The sequence below is a fragment of the Pongo pygmaeus genome, chromosome 22 (genome assembly GCF_028885625.2).
Source record: "Pongo pygmaeus isolate AG05252 chromosome 22, NHGRI_mPonPyg2-v2.0_pri, whole genome shotgun sequence".
Taxonomy (NCBI): domain Eukaryota; kingdom Metazoa; phylum Chordata; class Mammalia; order Primates; family Hominidae; genus Pongo; species Pongo pygmaeus.
In genome coordinates, this window is record NC_072395.2 from 40178004 (window position 1) to 40185671 (window position 7668).

Here is a 7668-nt window from a genome sequence, read left to right on the forward strand (position 1 = left end):
CTAGACTTGTCAAATTTTATGGTCATTTTTCTTCAAATTTTATATTTGGATTTTGATTGCCAACTGGCCTCCATAAGCATGATTAATATTTAGAAGGGTTTTTGATTCTTAATCAACTAGGATTCTAAAGTTGACCAGCTTTTGTTACAGCCTATAAAGCAATCATGATCCAAGCTTAGAATCTTAGGTGTAAAAGAATGTAAAATATGTAACTGTTGGGCTTTGCTTTATCAAATCATATTACACAACAAAATAGCAGCTTCTAATATTTAATGTAAAACACTTCAGAACTTCCACTCGGCTAATCTCAAGAAATATATTTATTTCTCTCATCCTCAAAAAGTCTGAGGACTCTAGGGATGCTTATTTATTTCAAATAATTAGTGCTAGTGACTACTGTATTATAGACAAGAGATTGGAATGTATGAAAAGCCCATTCAAGAACCTTATTCTTATTTGACTTCTGTGACTTACATAGAGTTCCTGCTGAAACCCCCAATTATAGCAGTTCTGTGTTATACCTGTTGTCCCCACTGTTTGTTGTGAACCTATATATTCATCCCAGATGCATTCTTTTCTGCTTGTTTGTTGAGTCTTAGGATAATGATCTTGATACATAGCCCAAGATAGCTTAAAAGCAAGTCTTGATTTCAAGCAACAGCATGGACAAAGGTTGGGGTGGGGGTAGAGAACCTTTAAATAATACAGTATTAAAGTGGCACACGTCAATTCTTCTGACGTCCAAATGCCCATAACTTAGTTGCAAGGTGTATTAGGGTTCTTAAAGAGAGACAGGACTAATAGATCAGATGTATAAATGAAGAGGAATTTATTAAGGAGTACTGACTCACAGGATCACCAGGTGAAGTCCTACAATAGACCCTCTGCAAGATGAGGAGCAAGCCAGTCTGAGTCCCAAAACTTCAAAAGTAGGAAAACCGACAGTGCAGCCTTCGTTCTGTGGCAGAAGGCCTGAGTGTTCCTGGAAAATCTCTGGTGTAGGACCAAGCATCCAAAGGCTTTAGAACTTGGAGTCCAATGTTCAAAGGCAGGAAGCATCCAGCTGTGAGACAGCCAAAAGACTCACCCAGTCTGCTCTTTCCATTCCTGCTTTTATGCTGATGGCTGATTAGATGGTGCCCACCCACATTGAGGGTGGGTCTGCCTCTCCCTGTCCACTGACTCAAATGTTAATCTCCTTTGCCAACACCCTCACAGACACACCCAGGAACAATGTTTTGCATCCTTCAATCCAATCAAATTGACACTCAATATTTACCATCACAAGTTTGGAACTCAGAAAATTTCAGCCTTTATTTTGTGTGGCCAAGGGCTATCCTAAGAACAATTTATTAGCATTAAGGAAACCAGGAGAAGAGCTATTCGGGTATAACTATTGCTGCCATTGTCCACTTCTCTGGATACCCCACAAATTCATTATATCCGTCTTCCAATTATAAAATATGCACCCCAACCTCCATGAGTGACCACTCATAAGTTCTATGCAACTGCTCAATAAGAGTGCCCAGCATTTTACAATGATGTTGAGTGGAATCATAGCCAGTACCCAGAAACCTAAAATACAAGCTATTTCTAAGCCCTTTCTTCTAATACAAAGCCAATACCCAACGGGGGAGTAATCCCAAGATAGCCGAACTTAACTTCTTGTTTAGAAAAGGGTAGAGTCCATATATATAAGGCTCACTAAAGCCATATCAAATGCAGCTGGGTAGGAATTGAGACAACTCCACTGGGCAGCAGAGTAAGCCATTGGTCTCACTAAGATTCTCTTCTGTTATGAGTGGAATTGTGACCCCCAAGAAAAGACATGTTGAAGTTCTACATCCCAATACATCAGAATGTGACCTTATTTGGAAGTGTAGTGGTTGAAGATTTAATAAGTTAAGACAAGGTCACACTGGAGTAGAGTAGGCCCATAATCCAATATAACTGGTACCCTCAGAAGAGGAAAGAAACACAGACAAGGGACACAGGGAGAACGCGATGTGGAGATGGAGGATCAGAGTGATGTATCCACAGTCCAAGGAAAACCAAAGATTGCCAGCCCAGTAAACCATCAGCGGCTAGAAAGGGCCAAGAGAGGATTTTCCTACAGGTTTCAGAGAGAGCATGGCCCTGCTGACACCTTGATTTTAGACTTCTAGACTCCAGGACTGTGGGAAAATACGTTTCTGTTGTTTTGAGCCACCCAGTTTTTGATACTTTGTTCAGCAGTGGGAGTTTCCTTTATATTCTTCCCTCTCCATGATCACATCGGAAGTGACCTTTGGAAAGTATGCACATCGAAGGGAAGCCCAATTTTTTTTTTTTTTTTTTTTGAGACAGAGTCTCACTCTGTTGCTCAGGCTAGAGTGCAGTGGTGCGATCTCGGCTCACTACAAGCTCTGCCTCCCGGGTTCACACCATTCTCCTGCCTCAACCTCCTGAGTAGCTGGGACTACAGGTGCCTGCCACCACACCCGGCTAATTTTTTTTTTTTTGTACCTTTAGTAGAGACAGCGTTTCACCGTGTTAGCCAGGATGGTCTCGATCTCCTGACCTCGTGATCTGCTCGCCTTGGCCTCCCAAAGTGCTGGGATTACTGGCGTGAGCCACCGCACCTGGCCTGAGAAGCCCAATTTTTATAGCATGCTTCCTCATGGATCAAAGGCAGGGAGTCAAGAGCTATCTTGGATGTTGTATTACTACAGATTGTGGCCACTACAGCAGTGGTTTGAATGACAGGCAAGGAGGATGCAGATTTTGGAGGCTGTTGATCCTGTTATGACACAGAAAAACTCTTTCATAAAATCAATAAACAACAATTGGATAATAAAATTTTTAATAAAATGATTGTTGACAAGTGTTCACTGAAACAATAGCATTAAGAGCAATACTAATTAAGTATTGAAAATGTCAATGCATTTTGGATGTTTTTGGCCATTTTCCACATAATTCTACGAGAAAGATAAATACGGGCTCAATTAGCCTACAGGTAGACGTAACAAAAACCATGATTCTGATAAGGAAGACATTCCCTGCATGCAACCTGAAATACAAACTGACTGGGAGGTCAGTTATTTGCAGGCTGGCAAATTTAAAATCCAACAATTTCTGTATTTCAAACTAAAACAAGTAAAATAGAAACAAGAGGTTTAGCCAAAGATAACTCTAGCTTCACATTTTCTCAGTGTATCTGCTTTTGCTACACTGTTTCAGTGGACTCACTCACTTTACTCCTTTGTTGAGACACCTCTAAAAATTGATGTGATTCCTTGCATCTTGCTTACAATTATTATTTTCACTTGCAATTATGTCCTATCTTTCCTCAATCAACAGTTTTCCCTTCTTTACTGGATCATCCTATTAGCAAACCTGCTTCCATAGCTTCTATCTTCTTTTAAAGCATAGATTCAATTTTTAAAAATCAAACAAACTCACAAATCTACCATGATCTCATATTTATCGCCACCTACCATCCCATTTATATCTTCTTCTTTATATCATAACTCTCAGTGATAACTAAATAATTTATATGTATCCTCTCTTCTTCCCGTCTATACTTTTTGACCTTATTTCAGTCAGGTTTTGGCATCCACCACTGTCTTTAAACTATTCTTTTCATGGTCATGAATGATATCAAAGTTGCCAAATTCAATGGCCAATTCTCAGTCCTCCTCTTACTTTTCCAAGTTAGTATATTTTGACAGAGTTAATCGTCCTCCAGAAGTAATTGCCAAGTACTATTTCTTGCAAAGCCTTTACATTGATAAATTCCACATGTATTTTCCCAGTTTCTGTTTTTCCCATGACTGTAAAAGCCAATGCCTCTGATATAATTCCACTTTGATACTTAATAATCATAACAATCTCAGCCATTCTAAAATATAATTCTTAATTATTTGCATACCACAAAATAGAAGAAATGAGAACAAAAACAAATGAGCAAATAAAATTATCTTCTTTTCCCAAGAGTTTTGTATTAGTCAGGGTTCTCCAGAGAAACAGAAGCAATAGGGATGTGTAGGTAGGTAAGTAGGTAGGTAGATAGATGGACACATAGGTAGATACATAGATAGATACATAGATATCTTGTAGGAAAATCTGGGTTCTTGTCACACAAACAGGAAAGATTAGGCTTGCAGACACTTTGAAGGGTAAGGGGGATGGAATTTCTTGGGCGAAAAGGAGAAAGGAAAACAACACGGGAAAGCAAGAGAGGGGTTCCTGTTAACAGGCCCTCATCTCATAGATTGAATCCCAGTTTCCCATACAGGAAGAGGAAGGGCCAGGCTCCTCCCCACTGCAGACGGCATGGACTTCCAGTGGCTCCACCTTGTTCTCCCAGTGCACAGGCTGTACAGAGGTTTTCTGGGCACCCCTTTATACTTGGCTGTGATAGATAGACAGACAGACAGACAGACAGAAGGATAGATGGATGGTAGAGTACTATTACAAGGAATTGGCTCATGTGATTCTGGAGATCGAGAAGTCTTAAAATCTGCAATGAGCAAGCTAGACATCCAGCAGAACTAACGGTATAGTTCCAGTCTGAGTCCAAAGGCTTGAAAACCAGGAGAGTTGATGGTGTGGTTCTAGTCTGAATCTAAAGACCTGAGAACCAAGAGAGACGATGGTATAAGTGCCCGTCAGAGAGCTGGAAGGCTCAAGACATGAGAAGACTCAATTCTTTAGTTTTAGTCTGGAGGCAGAAAAATATCAATGTCCCAGATCAAGTAGACAGGCAAACAGACATCTCTTACACAGCATTTTTGTTCTATTCAGGTCTTCAATTGACTGGATGAGGCCCATCCACCATAGGGAGAACAGTCTGCTTTACCCACTCAAATGTTTCTGCTGATTCAAATGTTAATCTTTCTAGAAACACTCTCACAGACACATTCAGAATAATGTTTGACCAACTGTCTGGGCATGCCATGGTCCAGTCAAATTGACACCTAAAATTATCACAGTGTCATATCACAGAAAATGGCACCACTAAGCTCCCAGTTGTTCAGATCAAAACATCTGAAGTTAACCTTGACTCCCTTTTTTGTACTCCTTACGTGCAATCCAGTAGAAATCCTGGGATCTCTATCTTCAAAACAGATCCATTATCCAACTACTTCTATCATCTCCACTGTTATTATTTTAGTTCAAACTAAGACCATCTCTCATCTTGGCTGCTGAAATAGCTTTCTAACTCAACTTTCTGCTTCAATTCTCGTCCCTCTAGAATTTATTCACACTGTATGTAACGAAATTCTTCTAAAATACAAATCAGATCATTTCACTTCCAGGAATGTAATCCTTCATTGGCCTTCCTTAATATTAAAAAGAAAATTCCAAATATGTATGTTGATTTACAAGGCTCGCTATGCTCTAACCCCTGGCTACCCTCTGATCACATTTCCATTTACCAGCCCCTCTGCTGACTATACTCTAGCTGGAGTCCTGTCTCCTTCTTAAACAGACTTTTCCCTGAGGTAATTTTCACTGAGACATTCAAATGGCAGGATGTTTTCATTCATTCAGATTTCTACTCAAATGTAACCACCTCAAAGTGATCTTTTATGACCATCTAGCCAACTTCTATCACCATCACTCCCTCCCTTGTTTTATATTTATTCAGAGCACTTAATAATGCTTGACTGTTTATCACACACTTATCAGTTATTATCAAGGTCAACTATTAAAATCTAAGCACAAAAACAAAATCTGTCACTGTTATCAATGCTGTGTGTGTGTGTGTGTGTGTGTGTGTGTGTGTGTGTATTTTAACTCAATGCTTTATTTTCTTTCTTTATCTGGTCTATATCGAAACTACTCCAGTTATCTTCATAAGTTTCAATACCTGTAAACCACAAAGTAAAGTCCATCTATATCCCAGATGACTCCTTAAAGCTTAGACAATACTGAAAATGCATACGTGGAAACATTTAAGATATGCATACAAAGAAATATGGAGATAACACAGCTCCATCTGAATTGAGTCCAGCCATCAATAAATATCTTGCCAACCATTCTCAAGAATTTAGAAAGATATTTGTCTTAAAGTAATGGTCTTATAATGACCATTTGAGTAATTTTTTCAAAGCAGAGACCTGCTGCAAGATAAATGTCACCAACAGTAGAAACACAATATTAGTAACTTTCAAATGATAGCTCTTTCAGTGAAACAATAAAGTTAAAGCACTGTTCTCCCCCTCACAGTTGGAAAATCCAACTTTTCTCAGCTCACAATACATCTGACAGCCCCAGTTTCTCCTAAATCCCATCCCATGAATCTCAATGATAACATCAGCCTCGGCGCCTTAGCCTGAGTCTAACTTCAGACTCTTGAGTAACTGGAAACATTATGGGAGTAGACACATGTCTTCTTCGTTCTCCACTGTATACCCAGCCCCTAGAACAATGCCTGAATGCAGTCAGGGCTCAGAAATCACAAAGACTTCTTACCTTACTCATTGTTCTCAGTGGCTCTGGAGATATCTTACCTCTTCTTCCAACCAGAACTTCTTTGGTGAGCAATAACCCACTAACCCAGAAGCTTGAAGGTAAAACAGAGCTAATACTGCTGGAAATCAAGTCCAGAACTTTGATAGCAGTGGGTTTATTAGTGTAAGTGCCATAACATGCTACTCTATGTGTGCGAGTGGGCAAGAGACAAGCAATGAGGAGGCTGCATATCTTGTGCCTTGGGGTTGTGCCTATTAATTTCTGAGGTTCACCTTGTTACCCTAATCTTAAAAGGATACAGCATTTCAAATTTGAGCAAAGACCCAAGGATAAGACCTCACAACTTTTTGCCATTAGGAATAATGACGTGGAAAGGATGAACAATATAAACCAATATGTTTGAAACATGTCCTCCTGTTTTTTATTATAAGCTATTTTGAATGCTGACAAATTCATTTTTTTATACAATTTTAGCATCTTAATGTTTGCTAATTTTACTATTTAGTAAATCTTCCATTCATTCCATCTCCTAGCCTCCAGTCACCCTTCACCCTGAGAGTGAAGGTCAGAGAATAGCAAGGGGTAACAACTAATTTAGAGGAAACCCTTAGACATTTCCTATGTAACCATTCAATTAGCAAAGAAACGCCAGCTTTAACGTCATCATTTGTGCCTTGACCCAGTGACTGCCCATTAAACAGAGGAAGGGCAAAGCCTATCAGTAGCTCAGCAACCAGCACATTTTCCTTCCCACTTAAGGTGAGCCTCTATTCAGCAGCAATTCCGGCCCAATTGACGTTCATCTGGCTGAGTAGTTTCCTTCCTCTACTGAAATAGGAAGATCCTACAATTATGTGCTTCCCCACGGTCGAGATGTCAGGGATTAGACTCATAAAAGGCAAATCTTAGCCAATTGGATGAATATCAAGAATAGAGTACAATTCCCAAATTAGAGAGTCTATAAAATACCATCTATTTACCACTTTTTTTTACCCTCTGTGATCTTATAGCCTATTTGCCTCTTTTTCTAGATTGCCTTACTAAATTCTCTGGTGGGAATGAGGCAGATAGATGAAAGAAAAGCAATTGATATGCATGAATTTAATCTCACAAATGGAGTATTTTTTTCATCAAAGCAGAAAAGATACCCTTAGGGATAACTTTATTCAGAATACCATGAGTAAAGTAAATTTCAAGGCAACATTTGAA